Here is a 22204-nt window from a genome sequence, read left to right as displayed (position 1 = left end):
GGCAGAGTGCCGAGTCATGGTGCGCAGGTCCCCCGCACACAGGTCACTCCGAGTTACTGCATGAGTGGGTCCATTCAGGCAGCGTTTCACCTTTGACTCTGAAACTTAGGTGACTTTCTCTTTGCTGATTTGGGGGAACAGACACAGAACCAAATGCAGAGACCACAGCAGTCTCAGATGGGTTCTCCAGGACAGCCCAGCCTCAAGATCTTTCTGGGAGTAGGAGGTGTGGGCCCTCAGCCCCTGGAAGATCTGCCTCCCAGGAGGCCACCTCCTGGCCCCCTCCCCAGGTCCCTGCATGAGCTTGCCAGGGCAGCCTTGGCCTCCGGGGGCTGCTGTGGGTACCCCTGCGCACCTGTCCCCTTGGCCCCTGCTCAGTGACATCCCCACCCCCACCCCCTGGGAGGGCCAGGAAGCCTGCTGTGCCCAGGATCAACTCCAGTGCCCAGGCCCATCCAAGCAGGGCTCTGATGAGACACAGACCTGTCTGACTCAGGGATCATGTCTCTTGGCCTCTTCCTGAGGGCCTGGCCCAGGTGGAGATGGATTTGGGGCAAGGAGGAGGCTCCTCCACCCTGGGTGAATGCTTTCGGAGTGACTCACCAGGGTACCAGACCCATGGCACCCTCCTCGGCCTGGCTGCGCTCTGGGAAGCCTGAGACCAGTGCTCACTCATGACGTTGGGTTGAGGACACCCGTAGGCAGCACAACGGTTCCAACCTGAGGCCCGTGTGGCTTTCAGGAGTTGTGACAAGCTCCCTGCCTGGCTCTGTGCTGCCGGAAGCCCTCTGCAGTCACCCTGGGGCAAGGCCGGGCCTTCCCTGTCCCAGAGGCAAACCAGCCTGGGCCCAGGGTCTGGCAGGCCCAGGCTGGAGGGTGGGTGCTGCCCAAAGTTTTCATGGGCCCGTGAATCCAGGCAGAAGGAGGCGGGGAGACAGAGGGGGAAGGAGGTGGGGAGTGGTCCATCGCAGGGGGCTTTGGGGAAGGAAGGCATGGCAGTGTTGGTCCCGTGGGGCAGGATCAGCAAATGGGAGGGAAACAGGGATTTCAGGAAGGCATGCCACGGCGCATGAATTCCACCACATTGCTGAAAGAAAGTGTGGCCGGGGATTTATTTGCAAATTATGTTTGGTCTCTGTGCGTGTGTGTGTGTGATGGGCACATGGATGGAAAGAGGCGTTGCTGTCACAAAACACCCACCTCACTGCTCTTCAGCGCCTGGCCCCTCCCCACCACCCCCTCACAGAGTGCTCAGCCCCTCAAGGCCATCTGGAGTCCCCCGCTCTCCAGTGCTCAAGTGGTTCCCTAGCCTGGGACGCTCTCAGTGCCTTTGCCTGGACAGCTGCACAGTCCTTTCTGACCTGGCCCTGCCCCTCACCTTGCTTCCACAGTACCTCTGCACACCCCTCCCTGAGCGCCTAGCACATCAACCCAGAGTTCCTGCATGTGTGTCAGCCTCTCTGTATCAGCTAGAACGCTCTTGACTCTGAATCCCCATGCAAATGAACACAAGTAAAAGGGGAATTCGTTGGCTTACATTAACTGCATCTCTCAGAGGCAGCTTCAGGCACAGGTGGATCCAGGAGCCCAAGTGATGGCCTCAGGGCTCTGCGTTTCATTCCATGCCTTGGTCTGCTTGTCTTTGACTGACTTCATTCTTGTTGCCAACTGTCTCCCTACAGGGTGGAGGAGGCCTCCACATTTGCCTCCTCCCAAGGTAGCAGCTCCAGGGGTAAGAGGCTGATTTTCCTCCTGTCACTCTGCAGACAAGACCCAGTGGGGGTTCTTATAGTGTGGTTGGGTCACATGAGCATCCCAGGACCTGTACTGAGGCTGGCACATGGGGTATTCATCAGCCCCACAGGAAAGAGAAGTTTGCTGCCTGGTAAAGGGCAGCATCCCCCTTCTCAGCAGAATGGAGGAGTTCCTGTCAGGAGGGTTGTGCATTTTAGGCATCTCTCTACCCCCAGTCCCTTGCACAATGCCTGTCACATAGGTGGGTCTAGTCTTTCCTGACTAGCCAGCACCCCACCCTTAGGAGCTCCTTGGCCAGAGAGAGTGGAGCACATGGACTGTGGGGAAATTATAAGTGGCAAAGGTCATCTTTGGAAAGCCTCTCAGCCTCCCTAGTCTCCCCCATCTGGTGGCCTCAAGATGAAGGACCAAACCTTGTAGCAGAATTGACCAGGGAATGGGTGGGCAGGTTTTCCTTGCCCCTGAGGCCCTTCTCAAAGTTGCCACACTGCTCAGCCCCAAATCAAGACCCATGGTGTGCTAGTTGCACTTTGGGAATAGTGGGGTAGCAATGAGAAATGGGTGCTAGACAATGGCTGCCGCAGTCACTGCAGGCAGGACGCCCAGCACCAGCCTTCGCAGAGAGGCAGAGCCTTGAGGTCATCATCTGGGGTCCTGGATCCAGCCATGCCTGAAGCTGCCACGGATGATGCAGTATATAAGCCAATAAATTATCTTTTTAACTTAAGTTAACCTGAATTGGTGTCCCAAATTACCATGTCCCCCACAGTCTGGAAGAAGGGGGGTAGATCTCTGTGAGAATAGAAATTAAAACATTTTCTGCTGCCCACACCATGTGAACAGGACCACCCTGCTCCCAGGGTGGGTGGTGAGGCCACATGGATGTGGTTCCCAATGAGTGGCACATTTCCTCAGCCTCCCTCCATTGGCTGGGTGCTGCTGCTCCCAAGGCCCAGGAGAGGCCTTCCTACTTCGCAGACACTGCTGAGCCCACACCCAGTGCAGGGGCATGTCCCAGGCCTGACCCACTGCTGGCTGCGGGGCGCGGCAAAGCCTCCACGTGCTGCGTTCACGCAGCCTCCGTAGCCCCCTTTCCCCTCTTTCTCTCAGTGTTGCCCTTCTGACTCCCTTCTTTCTTCATCTGTTTATTGACTGGGCTGCAAACCAACTCCTTAAAATGCAGACAAAAGCATTCTTATGTACTGTAATTGTTTCTCTAAAAATTCTGCACCTGATGTATGTTATTGCAGAAAAATAACCGAAATATCAGCTGCATACATGTTCTTTCTCTGTGCACAATTGATTGCTTAGCCTCAGTTTGGTGTGAAAGCAAAACTGTCTTATCTCGACCGATCTCAGCTTTCAGTCACACTGTCAGCCCGGCTCCCCACCCAGTACGGCCTCAGGCAGACCCCGCTCATACCTGGTCACTGAGTCATCCAGGGGCCGGCCATCCCCTCACACCAGCTCCATGCTTTTCCCTCCTTCTAGGGAGCTAGGGCCTGGGGTGTGGACACAGGCAGCGGCCAACTCTGATGGCTCTGACCCCCACGCACACCAGGCTGGGGCAGGAAGTGAGGCTTGGGGTCCACCCTGGTGATTCTCATGCGTGAAGCCCTGCAGGGACGGTTCTGGTCCTGGAGGCCTCTTAGGCTGTGTGTGTTTGGAGGAGGTATCAGGGGTTGCTTGGTACCATTGCCGTCTTCAACCTTAGTCCCAGTTCCGGGGCTCCAGTAAAAATCCCGCTCAAAGTCCTGACCACTGTCACAGCAGGCTTCCAAGAGGACAGCCAGCAGTGTCACCTCCTGGTGGTCATGCCCTGTGGAGTCCCCTTCCACACTGTATCTGGGCTGGTCTGTGTGACGACAGGTGACATCTGAGACTAGGTCACAAACGGCATGTGGTTTCTATCTTGCTCTCTGAGATGGCTCACCCTGGGGGAAGCCAGCTGCCCTGTCGTGAGGACACTCAAGCAGGCCAACAGAGATGCCAATTCAGCAAGGAGCTGAGGCCTCCCGCCCACAGCCCATGAACGCACTCTTGAAAACAGACCCTGCAGCCCCAGTTACACTTTCAGGGGATGCAACTCCTGGGTGACCCTCACCCGCAACCTGGGTCACAGTTACCCAGCTGAGCCCCTCCCAAATCCCTGGGCCATGGAAACTGTAAGAGAACAAATGTTTGTTGTTTCAAACTGACACGTTTGGGGCTAATTTGTTACACAGCATTAACTCCTCTCCTGTGTGTGTGTGTGAGTGAGTGTGAGTGTGTGTGTGCACACAGCCTATATTGGCTCTGTTCCTCTGGAGAGCCCTGGCTGACACAGCAGGTGTTTGCACAGCCTTCCCAGGCCTTTCCTGCCACTGCGGCTGCATTGCTCACAAGGTCAGTCCCTGGGCCTCCCCTCCACTGTCCAGATCTAGGGGTGCACACAACTCCCTCCTGTGCTGTCCCGAGGAGACCCCCATCCCTGCCTGGCTTCCTAAAGCCTGTCTACACTCTTGCAAGTTGTCCCTTTGTTAAACTCCCCTTAATGACCCAACTGGAATGTAACATCTGTTTCTTGTCAGGCCGTACCTGGCAACCACTGCGCCCCAAGTTAAGACACTGCCACCTGCCATCAGAAGGTGCTTTCCTAGTGCTCTGCCCCTGCAGAAATCTGGAAGCAGCTTCCATCTCTCCCCACACCTCTCAGATTTATTGTCAAGAGCCTCAAGAACTGGTAAGGGTTTTTAATAAGACACAGAAAAGGTGCACTTGAACTATTTTTGCTTTCTTATTACTAATAGTCAACCTCCACAGATGGTCACTCACAGGGGCAGTGCACTGGAAAATACCATTCAGGTCAACAGCTACCATCAGCCTCTCTGCATGTGTGGGACCCGCGGCCTTCCCGGTGCCCGGAGTGACATTCCGGCAGAGAGAGAGGTCTGAGGGCTCTGGGCTGCACGGAGGGCGGTGACTGGGGAATTCCCAGGAGGACGGATTTCCTCACCTCCTCCCTGGAATGTCGTTTCCCCTCTGAAGGAAGCCCCAAAGCCGAAGCCCAGTCTCTTCCTGGCCGGGATTCCCCTCCTGGTGTTACAGTGGCCCTGAACTGCAAGCTCCCCACCCTGGGCTGGTCGCTATGGAAACCTGCGCGGAGGCAAGCTCGTTCCTGTGGCTTCGGGAAGCCCCAGCCAGGTTCCCGGGCGCCTGGGGGCAGGGCTGGCACTTGCCTTTGTTTAAAAGTTTGCTATCTTGTTCATCATGAATTTTGCATTAATTTTGATTTTTAGGAGTATTGCCCTAAAATAGTATTGACCTTGATTAGTGAGTTTTTTAGTGCCCCCACCACCTTAAATTTTGTGCCAACACGAGCATCTCACTCTGGCCCAGGGCCGGTGATGACGTGCAGGGCTGAGACTGGGCCAGAGAGAGCCAGGTCCCCACGGGCGCATGAGCAGGGCCCTCTCCCTGCGACTCCAGCCCCACCAGGGCAGGGTTGGGGGCTGGGTTTGGGTCCCCGTGGGAGCCCTGTGCCACCCCCGGAGGGTCCCAGTGGGAGCCCAGTAAACACCAGTACACACAGGCGTCTGGACCCCTCCCTGCCCCCTGACGCAGCAGGGGCAGCTGAGGCTACACAGACCGGCTACCGCAGGCCTGCTCATCCCTCGCTAGCTGGAACAGCCTGAGGCAGGAACAGCCTGAGGCAGGAACAGCCTGGGGGTTAGGGTGGGTTGTCCCAGAAGAGGGTCTGGTCCCTGGCACAGCGTGGTGGCTGCAGAAGCCCCCCAGCCCAGATGGCCCTGCTCTCCAGGGCTCCGGGGCCTGTGAGCCCCGACTCCCTAGGATCAAGGCAGCCGGTCTGGTCTGAAGCATCCTCCTGGCTGGCGGCACGGCATGAGTAGGCCTCTGCCCTGTTCTCTGGCGCTGGGGTGTCGCTGACGCTGTTCTGGGGTGTCGCCCTAAGCAGCGTGTGTGGAGGCAGACCTGTGGCTAGCGAGGCCCCAGACATGCAGCATGCAGGGGACACCTTCTCCCCCACCACCTCTGCAAGCCCCCCGCCTGGTCGGGCTTGTTACCCCCTTTGGGAATCATCGAGGGGCGGTGTCAGGGACTTGTCCACGGCCCGCCCTTCTGGTGCCCCGTTATGGGTGCGGCTCAGTGGGTCAGGTGCCTATCTGAGGTCGCCCGGCCAGTGCACAGCAGCCAGGCACCTGCCCCCGGGGCCCCCTGAGCGGGGCAGTGCCCAGTCTCCTGAGCTCAGGCTCCCCAGAAAGGGACTTGGGGACCCCACAGCAGGTCCCCTCCCCCTGCTTCCCTTCCCATTCCTCCTCCTGGCCGCTTGTGGACGCCTCTCCAGGTGGGGGAGGTGGGGGTGGAAGGCAGGCACAGGCGGGCCTGTCACGCAGCAACAGCTGGCTTCCCCACGGGAGCCCCTGGGCTGTCCTGTCCCGTGGCTGAGCAGCTCGGCTGCCCGGGCAGCACTTTGCCTGCCCGACCTAAGGCAGCCGTGGGCAGGACGCCAGCAGCAGTGGTGCTGAGGTAGCCTGCCGAGGAGCGGGGCCCAGAGCCGCGGGGCCCAGAGCCACGGAGCCCAGAAGCTGGGGCAGTCTACACCTGGTATGCACACCTGCTTCCCAGTCGCCCCGCATGAGTGGTGTGTTCAGGTCTTCCTGATGGACTCAAAGGTGAGTGGGCAGGTAGAGCTGGATGGACACACCTGGGCACCATTCCAGCCAGGGAAGCTGTGGTGGTACAGTACAGCCTGCCAGGGGTTACAGATATAAGATAATGGAACAGGTCTGGTGGGGCAGGCTCACTGGGCTTCCTGGAGGAGGTGACATCAGCAATGTTTCTGAAGGAACACATAATACTTGTCAGGTGATGACGCAGAGAGGTATGTTAGGCAGGAGTGGGTGTGTGAGTCGGGAAGGACGTCCTACGGGTGCAGCGAGCAGGGAGCAGAACTCAGGGATCTGGGGGTGGAATAGGAAGGGGTGGCCCAGACCCCACTCCCCAGACCACAAGTTGGGCATGAAGCATGTGAAGTCACTGCTACACTGCCACGTGATGATGAGCAGAAGTCTGCCAGCTCCTCGGGGAAATGGCCTCCTTAAAGGCCAGTAAAGAGCACCTTGAGTTGCTTTGTTCCCTGTGGTGTGTCCAGTAAGGATGTGCGGCGGGACGGGCCTACTGCTCTTCATTAGGAACGGAGCACCCTTTCCGTGTGGCTATCGCTGTCGGCTGGGGAGCGAACCCCCCGGGACCTGACCCCCCTCCCGGGTGCCCATCGTCCCCAGACCAGGGGATCTACAGCTCAGACTGGCCTCCTTGGGGTTGGTCCCTCAGTGCCCCAGCCAGCAGGCCCCAACCCAACTCGGGAGGTCCCCTCCCAACCCAGGGGCTGCCCTCTTGGACTTTCCACTCTCGTCCACACTTAGTAGGATTGTGTCCCCTTCAGTCCCGAAGCTGGAAGTGGCTGGCTTGACATGTGACTTCCAGAGACAGCCTTCAGGAGCCCGGCATCGTTTCCCATCTCCCTCGGTCTTCCTGCTGCAGTGGCTGAGCATCTACTCTGAGGCCGCATTTACTGAGTGAGAAATAAGTCAGGGACCTTGAGCCTCTGAGATCCTGGGCTCTGGGACATAGCACGCTGTTGCCTGCTTTGACTAGTGAAGGCCCCGTTGTTCATCCCCACCCCCCGTGCCCCTAAGGAAGGTGCCCCCGGTCCAGACCAGGGCACGGGGATGGAAGCCCCATGCTGTCCCCCACAGGCCCTCCTGGTCACCCGCACTGTTGACAACTGGCCTGACCTCCGTCCAGCCCCCACCATATCCAGGAGTTCGCAGCTGCTCCCCAGCTTCCACGCACACATGCAGGGCAGCTTGGCGAGCATCCTGAAAAGCAGATCAGAGCTTAGTGCCATCGGGGCTGCCCCCACACTTGGGGAAAAGACGCTGGGGGCAGCCCCCATGGCCCCCTCTACAGGTTTCTCTCTCCCCAAGGGCCACCAGTCCTGTGCTGCAACCCACTGGCCTCTCCACTCCCGACAAGCCCACCCCAGCCCTCCCACTGCGAGGCATTCCCTGCTGCTTCCCCGTACCCCCCACCCTGCCATCCCCCCAACCCCACCCTGAGGCCTCAAGGGTTAGTCCTGGGAGGACGTGACTCATCTCCCCCCACACCAGGCCCCTGCGCCCCATCCCTGAGGTCATTTCAGCTGGTGATGGTGAATGTGTGACGTGTGGGGCCAGCGCCTGCTCTGGGACTGTGTCGCCCTCTGCACAGGTGTCTATGGCCTGAACGGGGGCTCGAGAGCTCATGTTCGTTTTGCTGAGTGGCTGAACTTTCCCAGCTCCTGAAGCTGTCACTGACCACGCAGGATGAGGGCATGGGGTGCCAGGGCTGGAGGGTCCAGCTGCCACCCACTCAGGGCTCAGGATCTGCCTTCCTAGTGGGCAGCACAGTGTTCACAGAGCAAGGGCCTCAGGGGGTTCTCACTAACGGCACTGGGGCAGGACACACGGGGACCCCTCCATCGTCACATGGGGGCTGCCACACCTGTGCACCTCCACGGCCAGTCTCTGCACCCCAGTCCCCCCAGCCTCTTTCAAAAGTCTCCTTCTCCATCTGACACCTGCTCACATCGCCCCCTCACCCTGGGGAATTAACAGCATTGTGCAGCTGGGTGGTGGGCCCTGCCTTTTTGGGGGGTGGCTTCTCACGCTCTGTGTGGTGACTGTCAGCCTCCGTCAAGGGAGACCAGGGTGGGGAACTAGAGCAGCACCTCACAGGTGTCCTGGACGGGCCAGTCCCGTTAGGCCACACACTCCCATTGCAGCAGACAGACGCCCACCTCCAGCTCCAGGCTTACCCATTATGTGTCATCCCAGGCCTGGCCCAGGGAGCAAAGCCTCCAGAGCCCGAGGACACCAAGGCCTGTGTCCTTTGGAGGTGATTTCTGGTTGGCCTGTCCCCACATCTGAGAGCCTCCCTTATCTGCAGGTGCTTGCTTCTGGGTGATGCTCAGGGTGTCCAGGTCCCCAAGTATGGGCTCACACCCACCAGAGTCAAGGCCTTCGATGCGAGGCACGGGTTCTGGGCCCCTCTGTGCCCAGGCATGTCCCCCCAGGGCCTTGCAGGAGCCACAGGGATCGGGGTGTAGAGTGGGGCCACCTCTGTCTTGGGTATAGTGGGATGTCTGTACTGATAGTTCAAGTCCACCTTGGGGTACACCTACGTTGTTGCCATCCAGAGCACAGATAGCCTGCAGTAAACTCCTACCCACTCACCTTGACCTCAGTGGCCAAGCCAAATAAGCTGCGGGTCAAAGGGGGAGTCTGGACCCCAGCACATCCAGGGGGTCCCAGTCCTGGAAGTGTGAGCAGTTCAGGAGGAACACAGCCAGAGCTCGTCTGCGGAATGTTCCTCCAGATCCAACGGTTCAGAGGGAAATAAAACAGGGCCCCTCAGCAAAGGTTTTCCTAAATCTGATTACCCTAAAAATATACCTGACATAGTAAAGGAAATTTTCTATGCATAATTAGGAATGAATTTTAATCAACCATGTAATAGGAAAGCCTGAATTCTCTTTACAGGAAATATAACATCATTGTCACATGAAGAGACAATCACAGTATCCAGTCAAAAATATAGATGAAAGGGAATTACATAGATGTGCCATTAATAAAAGCTTATGCCGTTCTTCCGTATTTTGTTGTACATGTGGAATTCAAAATATGTCCTTTGCTGTGATTTCTTTTCTCATTCTAGTCACTCATACACCTACGTTTGTGGTTATAATTCTGTTTCTTTTTCTTAAAGTGGTGCCCAGAGTGGGTAAGATTCAGTCCCACAAAGTGGGATTTGCTGCTGCCAGACACTGAGAGTCAGGGAAGCTTCTGGAAGGATGGAAGGGAGCGTGAGGGAAGAGGGTGCTGGGGGTGTCCAGGAAGCCAGGCAGAGGGACGCGTCCAGGCGGAGGGCCAGGGGCTTCTCTGGGGGTCGGGAGCGGCTCCGCTCCTCTCCTCTGCTCCCCACCAAGGACCGCGGACACGTGGGGGCTTCCCACCCACACTCTGTGCTTCTTCCTGATCTCAGAATGAGAACAAGTCATGAAATCACTAGAGGGAGGTTTGGAAAGATTTAAATATTTAAAAAATATATGGTATTTTATTTAATGGACATAAATTTGAATTTTTAGGGAAAGACACATCCTGAAAGACTTTCTAAAAACAGACTTTATTTCCTAGAGCAGTTTTAGGGTCCCAGCTAAACTGAGGAAAGTGCAGGGATTCCCCATCTCCCCATGCCCCCCATGCCCCAGCCCAGCTGGTGCCTTGTCTCAGCTGATGGCTGCAGTGACCTGCCCTCGTCACCCAGCGTCTGGTCACCTGGCTCACCCTTGGCACTCTGCGCGTGCTCTGGACACACGCCCTGCACCCCCTGTGCCCTGCCCAGTCATCCCCGCCCTGTGCCCCACTGTCCCTCTTACTGGTGTCATGTTTATGCAGGCTTTTAGATGACAAGGTCACATCCTGAGGCCGGGTTGCGCGCAGTCCCAGGCTGTGCCTGCTGACCTCAAACCCTCAGGGCGCCACTTACTCATGGGAAATGCACCCAGGGAAGGAAAAAATCTTCCCTGAATGAGGGCAGCACCCAATTCTGGAGTCCGCTGAGCTGCATTCTGACCCTGCCAGGCGCTGACTAGCTGAGCACCGTGGGCAAGGTGCGTGTCTATCTGTGAGGGTCCAGAAGAGCTTTGGCATCCCCGCCCTTCACCAGTCACATCTCAGCCCATTGCCATGAAGCCCCAAGGGCACAGCAACCCATTCATTCCCAGGTCAGGTCAGACCAGGGCCACTCTGACCCCTGGAGTCCTCCCCTGGACACTTTCCACTCTGTCACCTGCCACTCTGGCTGCCACTTGGCCTTAGGTCTGGCCTTGGGGCTGGTTGGGGAGCTGACACAAGGCCTGGGAAGTCCTCCATTCTCATGAATTATTAAGAGGCAGAGAAGATTCTTCCCCACACCCCGGGGATCTTCCAGGAGGTCCCCTCAGATGCCTGGCTCTGCGGTGCGATGCCCTTGAGCAGTCTGCTACTTGTGCCGAGTGGTAGGGTGGGCACCAGGCACAGGCTGGTTCCTCCTGCTCACGGCTGGGAGCAGGGCCTTGGCTGCTGGTGGGGTCTTGGGAGTCAGGGCTGGTTGTAGCTTGGGGCCCTGAGGGGTCCAGCTATCGGAGGGCCTCTCTGGGCCACTCCGAACATCACTGTCTTCTCATGTTGTCAACAGCCCCACCACCCTGGCCAGACTAGAGGACCTTCCCAACCCACGCAGGCCAGAGGCCCACAGCAGGGATGGGGTGTGGCCTGTTTGTGTGCAGCCCCGAGCTCACAGCGTTCGAACGATTCCAAAAAAGACAGAGACTGCACAGGGCCCTCAAACACTAACCTAAATAATGAGCAAAACATCGGACCCTCTTCAGAGGGAGGACCAGGGCCCTGTTGGGCAAGCGTACCTCCCACTTTGGGCTCTGCCCCCACGGGCCTTCCTTCCTGGGGCTTCTCCAGGTGGAGCTTGGGCCTATCTGTGCTGGCAGAAGTGTGAAGGGCACGCCTTTCTCCAGCAGTACCCGAACAGTCCACAGGTTGGCCAGGGCAGGCCACAAGGCCTGGAGCCCCGCGGCAGGGTGGGTGCCACCTGATCTGTACTGAGTTGGGGGTGGCTCCCCTAAGGAAACTGGGGATGGGCCTCTGGGGCCGTCCTCACCCCACGGGCTGATGAGAGATGCCCGACACGATGGGCCAGCAGGCGCCGGTCACCCTCGAGTTTCTTCTGTGGGAGTGCCTGCCTGGGCAGCCTGGGGCAGGCGCTCTGCTGCGGCAGAGGGTGAAGCTGCAGGGCTCAGGGCGGAGCTTGCCCATTGCCCATGGAGCCTGCTGGCGGCCGGCCGGCTGGCTGTGAGCCGTGGCGGGGTGGGGGAGGGGGTGCCGGGATGACGGCACAGCCCCTGCCTGCCTGGGGGCCTCCTGCCCCCAGCCCAGGGCACGGAGCCTGTGCAGCAGCCTCAGCCCTCAAGGCTTCCACTGATCTGGGGGTCTGACACTGCACCCATGTCACAGCCAAAGCAGCCCCGTGGCCACGCCTGCTGCCCACAGCCGGAAGCCTGGTCCTCCCACAGGGAGGGGGCAGGGGCCTGGCCCCCACCACCTTAGTGCAGGGCCAGGGCAACCAGCCCTGAAGAAACAGAGATGGGGGAGCGGAGCCAAAGAGCAGGGGAGAGGCAGCGAGGATCGTCTCTCCCTCCAGACACCCTGCTGAATGGGCTCTGGGCCCTCTGGCCTCTCTGGGACCAGCAGTTGGGCTGGAGGACAAAGCCCAGCGAGACTGCCCAGCCACGCCGCCCAAGGAGTGTCAATGGCCCTCTGCCTGCGGTGGGCTCGTCTTGACCCAGATAGAGCCGAGACTTTTGAGCACACACACAGGGCTGCTGGCCCGCTGGCAGGGACACAGCTCGGCGCAGGCTGCTTGCTTGCTGGTGTCCGTCTTTCCAGCCAGTCACTGGGAGGGGTCCCACCGGGCTGCAGGAGGGAAGCTGACCTGGCCTGAATCAGCCTGTGGCCTCTGCCCCACCCGAGGGAGGAAGGGTGGGTCACGGGTTGCCCGTGTTCAGGACTCCTCCGCAGCCAGCACCCCACCTCCAGTCCTGCCCACGGGACGCAGGCCAGGCCAGCAGCCTTGAAGGGGCTTTCTGGGGAGCAGCCACTCATAGGGCCCAGACCTCCTGTGGTCCCCGGAGCCGAGGACATCTTACCCATGACCTGATGCAGCACACCGGGGCCGCCGCCAGCCCTGCTGCTGGAGATACTCGCCGCATCCATTCCTGGCAGCTCCTGAGAGCAAGACACTGCAGGGAGACCCTCGTGACGCAACTTTGCTGGTGACCGTGGCAGTTGGAAATGAGGTCCTGACGAATTGCACGCGATGGCCCAGGAACAGACGGAGACCCACTCCAGGACCAGGGCAGAGGCCTGTAACCCAGAAAGCGAGTCTAGAAAAGAGAGGCACAGATGGACCCTAAGGGAAGGTCAGCCCAAGGTCAGGGTGCCCTTGGAGACCAGCTGTCCGGGCCGGGTCCAACTGCTGCCTATTGTCCCCAGTATTTGTTAACGAGGTCCTGTACCCTCAGGAGCCCAGCGTGGATGGTGGTATAGGGCACCCCTGGCCCCATTCCATCATGAATGCCATCCCAATGAGGCTCTTCCTTTCCCCAAAACTAACATGCAAAAATGTGTTAGCGTTTTTGCTCAGCACAAGGAAATGAGGAGATTGTTCACTTTCCAAAGGACTTTCCTTCCAGAAAAGAACACCTTTGATTTGTCGGAGGCACTGACAGCCACAAAGTGCATTTGCTGTGTGATTCATTTTTTTTTCAAACTGAGATAGCATTTTAGGAACACATCCAGCACATTGGAGGCAGAACCCCTGGGTCTCCGGAGACTCCTGGCCCGCAGGTAGGCGCAGAGGCGTCTGGCTGCAGCCCAGGGCTTAGGCTCGGGGCTCGGGGCTTGGGAACAGAGGCCATGGCTGTAGAAGCTGGCACCCTGCTCCTCGGAGCACTTCCTGCCCTGGAGGAGGGGGCCTCCCGCACAGCAGGCACGTGTGACCCGTGGAGGCTCACTGAGCAGCTAACAACGGGGAATGACGCCACATGTGACGACAGAGGGGGATGTGTTGTGAAATGTGACACGGGAGGGGAGGAGGGGGTCGTGAGAAAATACGCACGGAGAGTGATCCCCCTGGATGTTTTCCCTTGGAAGACAAATGGACCTCTGTGAGCCGCGTCTGAGCCATGATTCAGAACCCCACACCGTGCCTGGAATAGGCAGTGGCGGGCACTCACCCACTCACTGGGGCGGGTGACATCTGCCCACCCTAGTCCTTTGTGTCCCTCAGCCATTGCAGGGTCCCAGGTGGCAGGGCCAGTCTCCCCCAGGGCAGACACAAAGGATATGGTCATTCTTGGGGCACAGAGCGGGGACACAGTGAGTCCTCTGCTCCCCTGGACTGGGGGGGAAAGGCCCCAGCAGGCTCCCCAGAGCACACTACCTGAGGGTCACACATCAGCAAGTCCTCTGGCACTAATCCTTTGGACCTCCCCTCCCTACCTCACCCTGTCCTTGGTTAAAAATAACTTACATGTGTATCATCACCCAAATGCATGTGGGACTGATCCCAGGCCACTACAAGCAAGAGGCTGCAGTGAACCAGAAGTGCCGGGCTGGGCTGTGAGCTCAGTATCCCTTTTGTGGCCCCACCCACTCAGGGCCAGCTCTCCGGGACAGGACATTAGACCTAAGAAGGGCCAGACCCTCCAATGTCCCATCTAGACAGGGCCACAGCCTGAACCACTGTGACCAAAAGCATCCCACGGGTTTGGGAACTAAAAGCCATGCACCCTCCAGACAGCCGGGCTGTCTTGGCTGGGCTCTGCACATGCGTGCTATTCGCTCACACTTCATGAAGACAAACTCTAGGGCTTTATCTCTGCAGGACGGAGGTGGGGTGGCCTCTTGGCAGCAGACCCAGGTATTTCCATCCTGCTTCTGCTTTTTCTAAGTGAGAGAGAAATGACGCCTCTTTGTCTTTCTGCCCTGGGCCTTTTAAATCAGTGGTGAAAAACGTTCATGCGATTAAATGCTCAGGGTTCAGAGTGCTCCGAGCTGCCCGCAGACTGTTCGCTGTCCACGCAAAGGACATTGAGATGGGTAGTGACAGTCAGGGGAGCTGGGCTCAGACGTGCACCAGGAGAGGAGAGAGACTCGCAGCCACCCAGGGAAGTCACCCAGGCATCTTGGATCCTGTTCCCATCTCTGTGAGATGGGGAGGCGGGGTCACTGTTGTGCCTGCCTCAGGAATATCAGAAAGGTCATGGCTTGTGCCCCTCAGTGTGCCATGTGCAGCAGGCACGCATTGTTGCTCTGGTTTGTAACGATGCTGTAGATGTGAAAGACTAAGCAAGAGCCGGCAACTGTCCCTGTGGGTCCTGGCCTGACCAAGACCCCGTCAGTGGGGGGTCGAGGGTGCTGGAGACCTCAGTCGTCACTGTCAGCGTCAGCAGCTGGCCCACTGTGTGCCTGGACCCGGGGGTGAGGGGGCCTGGGGAGCCTGGGGGGATGGGAACCACACGCGGCCAGCTCGAGCTCCTGCACTGGAGGCGGCGGGGGATGGACAGCCGGCAGCCAGAGGGCTGCCCACGGGGCTCTGATCCAGGCGTCACAGCGGCTGGGCGGGCAGCACATGCCCTCATTTCACAGATGAGAAAACGGAGCTCAGATCGCTAAACAGCAGGGGAGGGACGGGGACGCCCCCGCCCCCACCCCCGCCCCCGCCCCTCTGGGTTGTGCTGTCTCCAGCTCTCAGCTGCCATGCGCTGTCCCACACCTGAGCCCTGGCACCTTCTTTGGGTGAGATGCCACTCTCTGTTTGTGGGAACGGCCTGCTTCTCTTGTACAAGCAGAGCACACATGTGCCATGTGCTCGCACACGCGTGACCCTGAGATGGTTCTTCTTTCTTTCTGTAGCTTTAAGTAGGAACTCAAGGGACACACCTCACACAGTCGGCCTCCCAAGCCCTGGCTGCAGTTGGTTACCTGCAGGGTCCCTGGACAGGTGGCAGCTGGGAATGGGCAGGGGGTGAGTGACCCCTGCTAGCAGAGAGAGGCAAGGGGGGCTTAGGGGGTCAGAACACTGCCGGGCATGCTACTCACTTTTGGGGATGCTGGGACTTAGAGACATGCAGGCACCCCCAGTGAGGGCAACTTACCCTTGCCCTGTGCCCAGGAGTGGCTTCCCAGGGATCCCCCCGGGCTGCTGCCTGCTCAACTCCCCAAACTCCTGTTCTTATTGCCCAGACACGACCCTCTCCAGACCCAGGAGCCTTTTGCAAAGGCCAGTTTCGCTGAGAGAAGGAGAAGCGAAAGGAGCCCAGAGCTGCGTGCAGACGCCTGGGGGAGCACGGGCCAGCAGGACCCCCAGCCTGAGGCGGGCCTCGGCTTCCCACGGAGGTGCTGTGCCATGGGCATGGCGCCCCATGCAAGGGCCCATCACCCTCTGCGATCTAATGCCAGAGGCTAATGCCACTTTACCCAGGGCGGTGATCCACGTGTCTCGAGACAGCAGGGCTGGTCACGTCCCTGAGAGTCGCCACGTGAGGCCGTGCTTTCTGTGGCTGCCCTGCCCGCCCCCCGTAACACACGCACCCTAGCTGTGCAGCTCTGGAGTGGGGTCCTCCCTGGTCCCTGGGCTCTGCTCACACTCAGAGCCCCGGGGAACCAGGTAGCAGCCCACCACCAGACAGCGCCCTGGCTCTATCTCCGCCCCAGCCTGCCTCCCCCAGGATTAGTCTGCGCCACTAGAAAGACAGACAATGTTTCTCACATTCCGGAGGCTGGATGTCCACGATCCAGGCTCTCACAGGGTCACTTCTTTGAGGCCTTGCCCCTCGGCTTGCAGATGGCCGCCTTCACGCTGTGTCCTTTTCTTTATTCCTGCACCCCTGACACCTCTGTGTCCCCTCCTATAATCATCTCATCTGCAGGGACACCGTCAGATTGCAGCAGGGCCCACTCTATGACTCACAGACCACATCTCCAAAGGCAGCCACGTTCTGAGGTCCTGGGGGTTGGGACTTCAACATGAATTTTGGAGAACATGATTTACCCCAGAATACTCTGTGATCCATTCCCCCATAAACCACCTTCAAAGCACCCCTGCCTCAGGCTTTGCTTCTAGAGACCTCAACCTGAGACAGACCCACCCAGCTTCCTGCTTCTCAAAGAAAGGAGGAGCTAGCCCTGGGTGGGGGAGGAATGGGTCTGCACCTGCTCGGAGGCGGCCGCATGGGGGGCCCTGCCGTAGGGGACGGGCACTCCTGGGAGACAGGGCGGGCTGCAAGTCCGGAAGAGGGCGTGTGAGCACCAGGCCAGGTGTTACTCATTCTTTTTAGTATTTTAAATTTGTGTATTTGAGTGTTTTTTAAAAGGCTTTGTTCAGAAATTACCCCATGTGTCCTTTCGTTAATTGAAGTGTAACATTTTCTCAAATAATAATAGGAGTAGTTTAACAATATAAATAACTTGCACTTTAATTTGGTTGATTGGCACAATTTCTTATTCCTGGAAGCTCAGAGGAGCAAAGTGATTATAAGTTACAGGAATGGAAGCAGCCAGTCTGCAGATTTGCCCCCGGCCCGTTCCCGGGGCCGGCCTGCAAGCTGCCCTGCCGGGGCAGGGAGCCTCAGCCGCTTCCCAGCTCAGCCAAGGTCGGCAGGAGCCGGTCTCCAGGTGGCTCCTGGCCCCAACGCCAACTCCGTATGGGGCAACAAATGATTTAATTGACCTCTCCGATGTTCCATCTGCGAAGCAGAGCTCAGAATGCTTGCCACCAGAGGCCATGAAGACAGATGCATCTGTTTTTGAAAATCTGCCATGCCTGGAATGGCAGACTCACCCCGAGTGAGAAGAGATGAGTCGGATCTTCAGGGCACAGCTGGTGCACCGGCAGCAGGGGCTCAAGCCGGGATCCAGCTTTGGATGTGAGACCAGGCCATTGCTAATCTCTTTCTTTTTTAACAAAGGAAATTTGACAATTAAAATGGTATATATTTAAGGTGTACAATTTGATGGCTGGAAAACATCAACATCGTGAAATAAACATTACAATCAAGAAAATTAACCTGTCACCTCAGATAGGTTTTCTTTCTTTGTAATATTTCTAACTTTTTCACTATTGAGATTTACCCACTTAGCAAATTTCAAGTGTACAATCAAGTATTGTTGACTATAGTCACATTGTTGCCCATTAGATCTCGTCTGTAACTGAGACTTTGTGTCCCTGGACCAGCATCTGCCCGTCTTCCCCTCCCCCAGGCCCTGGCAGCCACCATTCTATTCTCTGCTTCTGTGAGTTCAGATATTTAGATTCCATGTAATTGAGGCCATGCAGGATTTGTCTTTCTGCCTCTGGCTTATCTCAGGTAACATTACGTCCTTGAGGTTCATCTATGTTGCCACAAATGGCAGAATTTCCCTCCCTTTAAGGCTGAATGATATTCCATTGCATATATAACACACACCATCTTTCCTGATTCATTCTTCAGTGAACACCAGGTTATTTCCATAGCTTGGCTATTGTGAATAATACTGAAATGAACATGGGGTGTAGATAGCTCTTTGAGATCCTGATTTCATTTCCTTTGGGTAAATACCCAGAAGTAGGATTGCTTGATCATGAAGTAGTTCTGCTTTTAATTTTTTGAGGAACTGCCATACTGTTTTCCAGGGTGGCCTTAACAATTCACATTCCCACCTGCAGTGAAGAGCTCTCTCTTCCCCACATCCTCGCCAACATTCCTCACCTTTTGTGTTTCTGAAGTGGCCACTCTAACAAGTGTAAAGTGGAATCTCATTGTGGTTTCAACTCGCATTTTCCTGATGATTAGTGAGCACCTTTCATATACCCGTTAGCCATTTGCATGTCTTTGGAACAAATGTCTATTCATTTCCTTGGTCCGTTTTAAAATCAGGTTATTTGAGTTTTATGAGTTCTGTACATGTTTTGGATATTGACCCCTTACCAAATATATGGTTTGCAAATATTTTCTCCCATTCCATAGGATGCCTTTTCACTCTGATTGTTTCCATTCCTAGAATCCTTCTAGTCTGATGTAGTCCCGTTTGCCTATTTTTGCTTTGGTTGCCGTGGCAAGAGTGAGCACCCCTGCCTTGTACCTGATCTTAGGAAAGCTTTCCTCTCCCCGGCTGATTATGATGTGAGCCATGGGCTTTTCATCAGGGCCTCTGTTGTATTGAGGTAAGATCCCTCTACACCTATGCTGTTGAGAGTTTTAACCATGAATGGGTGTTGAGCTTGTCAAATGCTTTTTCTGTGTCTATTGAGATGATTGTGTGGGTTTTTCTTTGAGTTTGTTAATATGTTGTATGACGTTGCTTGATTTGTACATGGTGAACCATCCCTGCATGCCTTAGATAAACCCCACTTGGTCATGGCCTATGATGCTTTTACTATACTGCTGAATATGGTTTGCCAGTATTTTACTAAGGGCTTTTGTATCTTTGTTCATCAGGGATACTGGCCTGTAGTTTTCCTTTGCTGTAGTGTCTTTGCCTGGTTTGGTATCTGCACCTAGAGTCAGTTTAGAATCTGTCTGTCCCCAGTGCAGAAGGCTGTGTGATCAAGTGTCAGAGAGGGCTTGGGAAAAGGGCCTCCCCGCCCCACTGTGCTGGCCATGAGGGGCAGTGGGCACTGGGCTGATGGGAGGGCGGAGGGAAGAGCAAACCGTCAGGACCCACAGAGGTCTCTGGAGGTGCTTTCCGCTCTGCCATCAACAAGGTTTCAACAAAGAAACATTGAAACTAGATGCCAACAGACAATCCACGGTCAAGATGCACATATTTTTGAAATAAAAAATATAAAATGTCATATGTCTTTAAGAAATGGTAGCCAGTCTGTGATCGTGAACCTCACCCTGGAGCCCAGGGCAGAAGCCAATGCACCCTTCATTTCTTCTGGCACCAACACCAATGTCTGCTCGAGGCCACAGTGCTGTCTTTTCTCCCCCATGGCCATGTCTCGGTGACAGTCAATGGCACAGATGGGTCAGCTTCCTGGCTGCTGTGTGGCCTTTTCCAGGACAGGGGGTGCTGGGACATGAGTGCTTCTGTGATGCTGTTCCAGGGGCTCCTGCCTGACTCCTCGAGCCTGGGGTGGAGTGGCATAAGCACTCCGTGAGAAGTGGTGCAGACAGCCGCGATCACAGTGTCCCTTACCACCAGCTAGCGGCTTTGAAGTGGGTCCCAGTGGTCGGCTCTACAAGGCGACCCTGCTGGCCTGTCATTAGGCACATCCGTTCATCACAGCCTGGTAAGCAGGCACACTCACCAGCCCTCACGGCATGCTTCTTAGGCCTCAGGGTGGGGAGCCTCCCCCACCAGCATCCTGAAGAGCTGCAAGGCCACGGGCCCTGGGGCTTGTGGGCTTGTGGGCTGGGTCCCCTGGGCTGACACGGGTCTGCTGTGGGCTGGGTTTGTCCTGATGTTCCCTGCTGCCTGGGCCCATGTGAGCACCCCCAGGGGCTGCCCGCCCACCGCTGTCTGCCTCAACTGATGGGATCTTTTCTAAAATAATCATTGTACTCAAATTGAACACTGAACAAAGAGCAGGTTCTTGTACACACCTTGTGCGGCATGCCCTGTGAAGTCCTCAAGGCACGGAGGGGCATGCATTCCGTGAAGTTCTGCGAATCCCCCTCCCCAGAGACAGGAGCCAGCTGGGGTGGGGTGTGCCCCGTGCGCTCACAGGAGAGCAGGCGCGTGTCGTGTTACCCTGATCCAGGGATGGCGGCACGCGGCATGTGCTCTGCCGCACTTTGGTTTCTCAGGTCATAGGGTGAGTCATAGGGTGAGCCCTTCTCCACAGCAAAGTGGCTCAGAACCACCGCGGACATTCAGGTTGAGCTCAGGAGTTTGGCATGTGGGCACGTGGATGTGCCAGGCTAGGCCCACAAGAGGAACCACGGGCACCGGGCACTGGCACCTGTATCTGCAGGAGGGTGTGGTGGCTGCTTGTGGGCAAGACCCCATGGCATGTGGCTCTGGCTCTGCCTGGTCTTCATTCAGTGGCGCTCAGCAGTGCGTTCCACAGTCAGGATCCTGTTGGGAGAACCAGCTGGCCTAGGTGTTCCAACAGGGGGCCTTTAACACCAGGACTTGGTGCCCTGGGTGCTGGAGGAGTGGATTGAGGGGCAGTGTGGGGGGAGGGAGACAGGCAGGCGCCCCCAGCAGCAGGCCGGCCCTCAGCCCTCAGTGTTCCACGGCCTGGCTGCACCAGCTGAGACGCTGTCGGTTCTGCAAGTGCTGACAAGAGGCCACCTGGAGCAGGACAGGGTACCATCCTAGTGACCGCTGATGCCGACTCGAAGCAGGAAGAGCTGGTCCTCGCTTCCCTGCCCATCCCTCCTGGCTCTCCCAGGGCAGAGCCCACTGAGCAACCAGTGAGCAGGGTTGGCAGCCCCCTACCCCCAGGTAACACGGCCTGGACAGGCAGGAACAGGGCAGGGGCAGAGAGGCAGAGGATGCTCAGCACGGCGTGGGCTGTCAGCCTTGGTGTGAGTGCAGACAGTCCCGTTGGCTCTGGGCCCGCACGACACAGGCCCCAGAGGCTGCTCAGGTCGGCGCTGGCCTGAGCACCCTGTGCCCACATCCTGCCATCCTCTGTTCCATTGTTCCATTCCATTCTCACCTTGCACCATCTGTGCTGGGCCAGCCACTCCTTCCGGGCCCCCTTCAAATCCAGAGAATTAGCCCAAACTGGTGGGCAAAAACTGTTCAGTCTGACTCTGTTACAACAGGGCATAGGCGACTCTTATCCCAGATTCACCTCTGCAAACAGCGGGACCCATCAAATGCTGTAGCTAGACGCCCCACCTGCGGAGTCTCCTGATGTCAGCAGGGACACCAGCGCGGCGGGGCTGTGGCAGGTGCTGGGGCTGAGGCTGTTTGTGTCGTGCCTTCTCGGCTCCTTCTAGAACAGGCTGGAGCTCCTCTCCAGGAGCAAAGCGGTACACAGCCCTTCTGTGGCATGAGACAGGCTAGGAGCATCGGAAATGCACCAGGGGCCCCAGCACAGGTGCCCCAGGAGCCATTTTTCCTCAGCACAGGAAAACTGGAGACGTGTTGGCAAGATCTGCAGACATTAATTTAATCCTTGCACTAGTTTTCTGGGGCTGCTGTGCCGAGCCACCACACACAGAGCAGCTCAAACAACACAAGTTGGTCATCTCAGCTCTGGAGGCTGGATGTCTGAGACCAAGGTGCCAGTGGGGCTGGTTCTTCCGGGGGGCAGGGAGGGGCATCTGTTCCAGGCCTCCCCCGGCTCCTGGGATCTGCCGGCCATCTCTGGCGTTCCTTGGCTTGCAGATGCATCACCTGATCTGTCTCTGTCATCACACTGCATCTCCCTGTGTGTGTCTGTGTCCAAATTGCCCCTTTTCATAAGTCCACAGTCATATTGAATTAGGGCCACCCTACTCAATATGACCTCATCTTAAGTAATTACATCTGCCATGAGTATTTTCAAACAAGGTCACATTCTGAGAAACTGGCGGTTAGGGTTTCAACATATGAATTTGGAAGAAACACAGTTTGGCCATAACAATCTCCTATTTATGCAAAGAACTTCTCCAAGTTAAAAAACAAAGTCTCGGTGACACCAGTTTGAAAGAGGCCAAAACAGGAGTAGGGAATTCGCCAGAAGGCAAAGACCAGTGACCACCAAACATGGGGAGAACAGGTCCACTTCAGTGGTCAGAGAATGCAAATCACAGCACTCATTTCCCCGTCCGATCGGTGAACTTTGTGTAACTGATAATCCTCAGTGGGTC

This window comes from Manis pentadactyla, chromosome 1, assembly GCF_030020395.1.
Source record: "Manis pentadactyla isolate mManPen7 chromosome 1, mManPen7.hap1, whole genome shotgun sequence".
Classification (NCBI taxonomy): Eukaryota; Metazoa; Chordata; class Mammalia; order Pholidota; family Manidae; genus Manis; species Manis pentadactyla.
Note: the sequence above shows the minus strand (reverse complement) of the source record.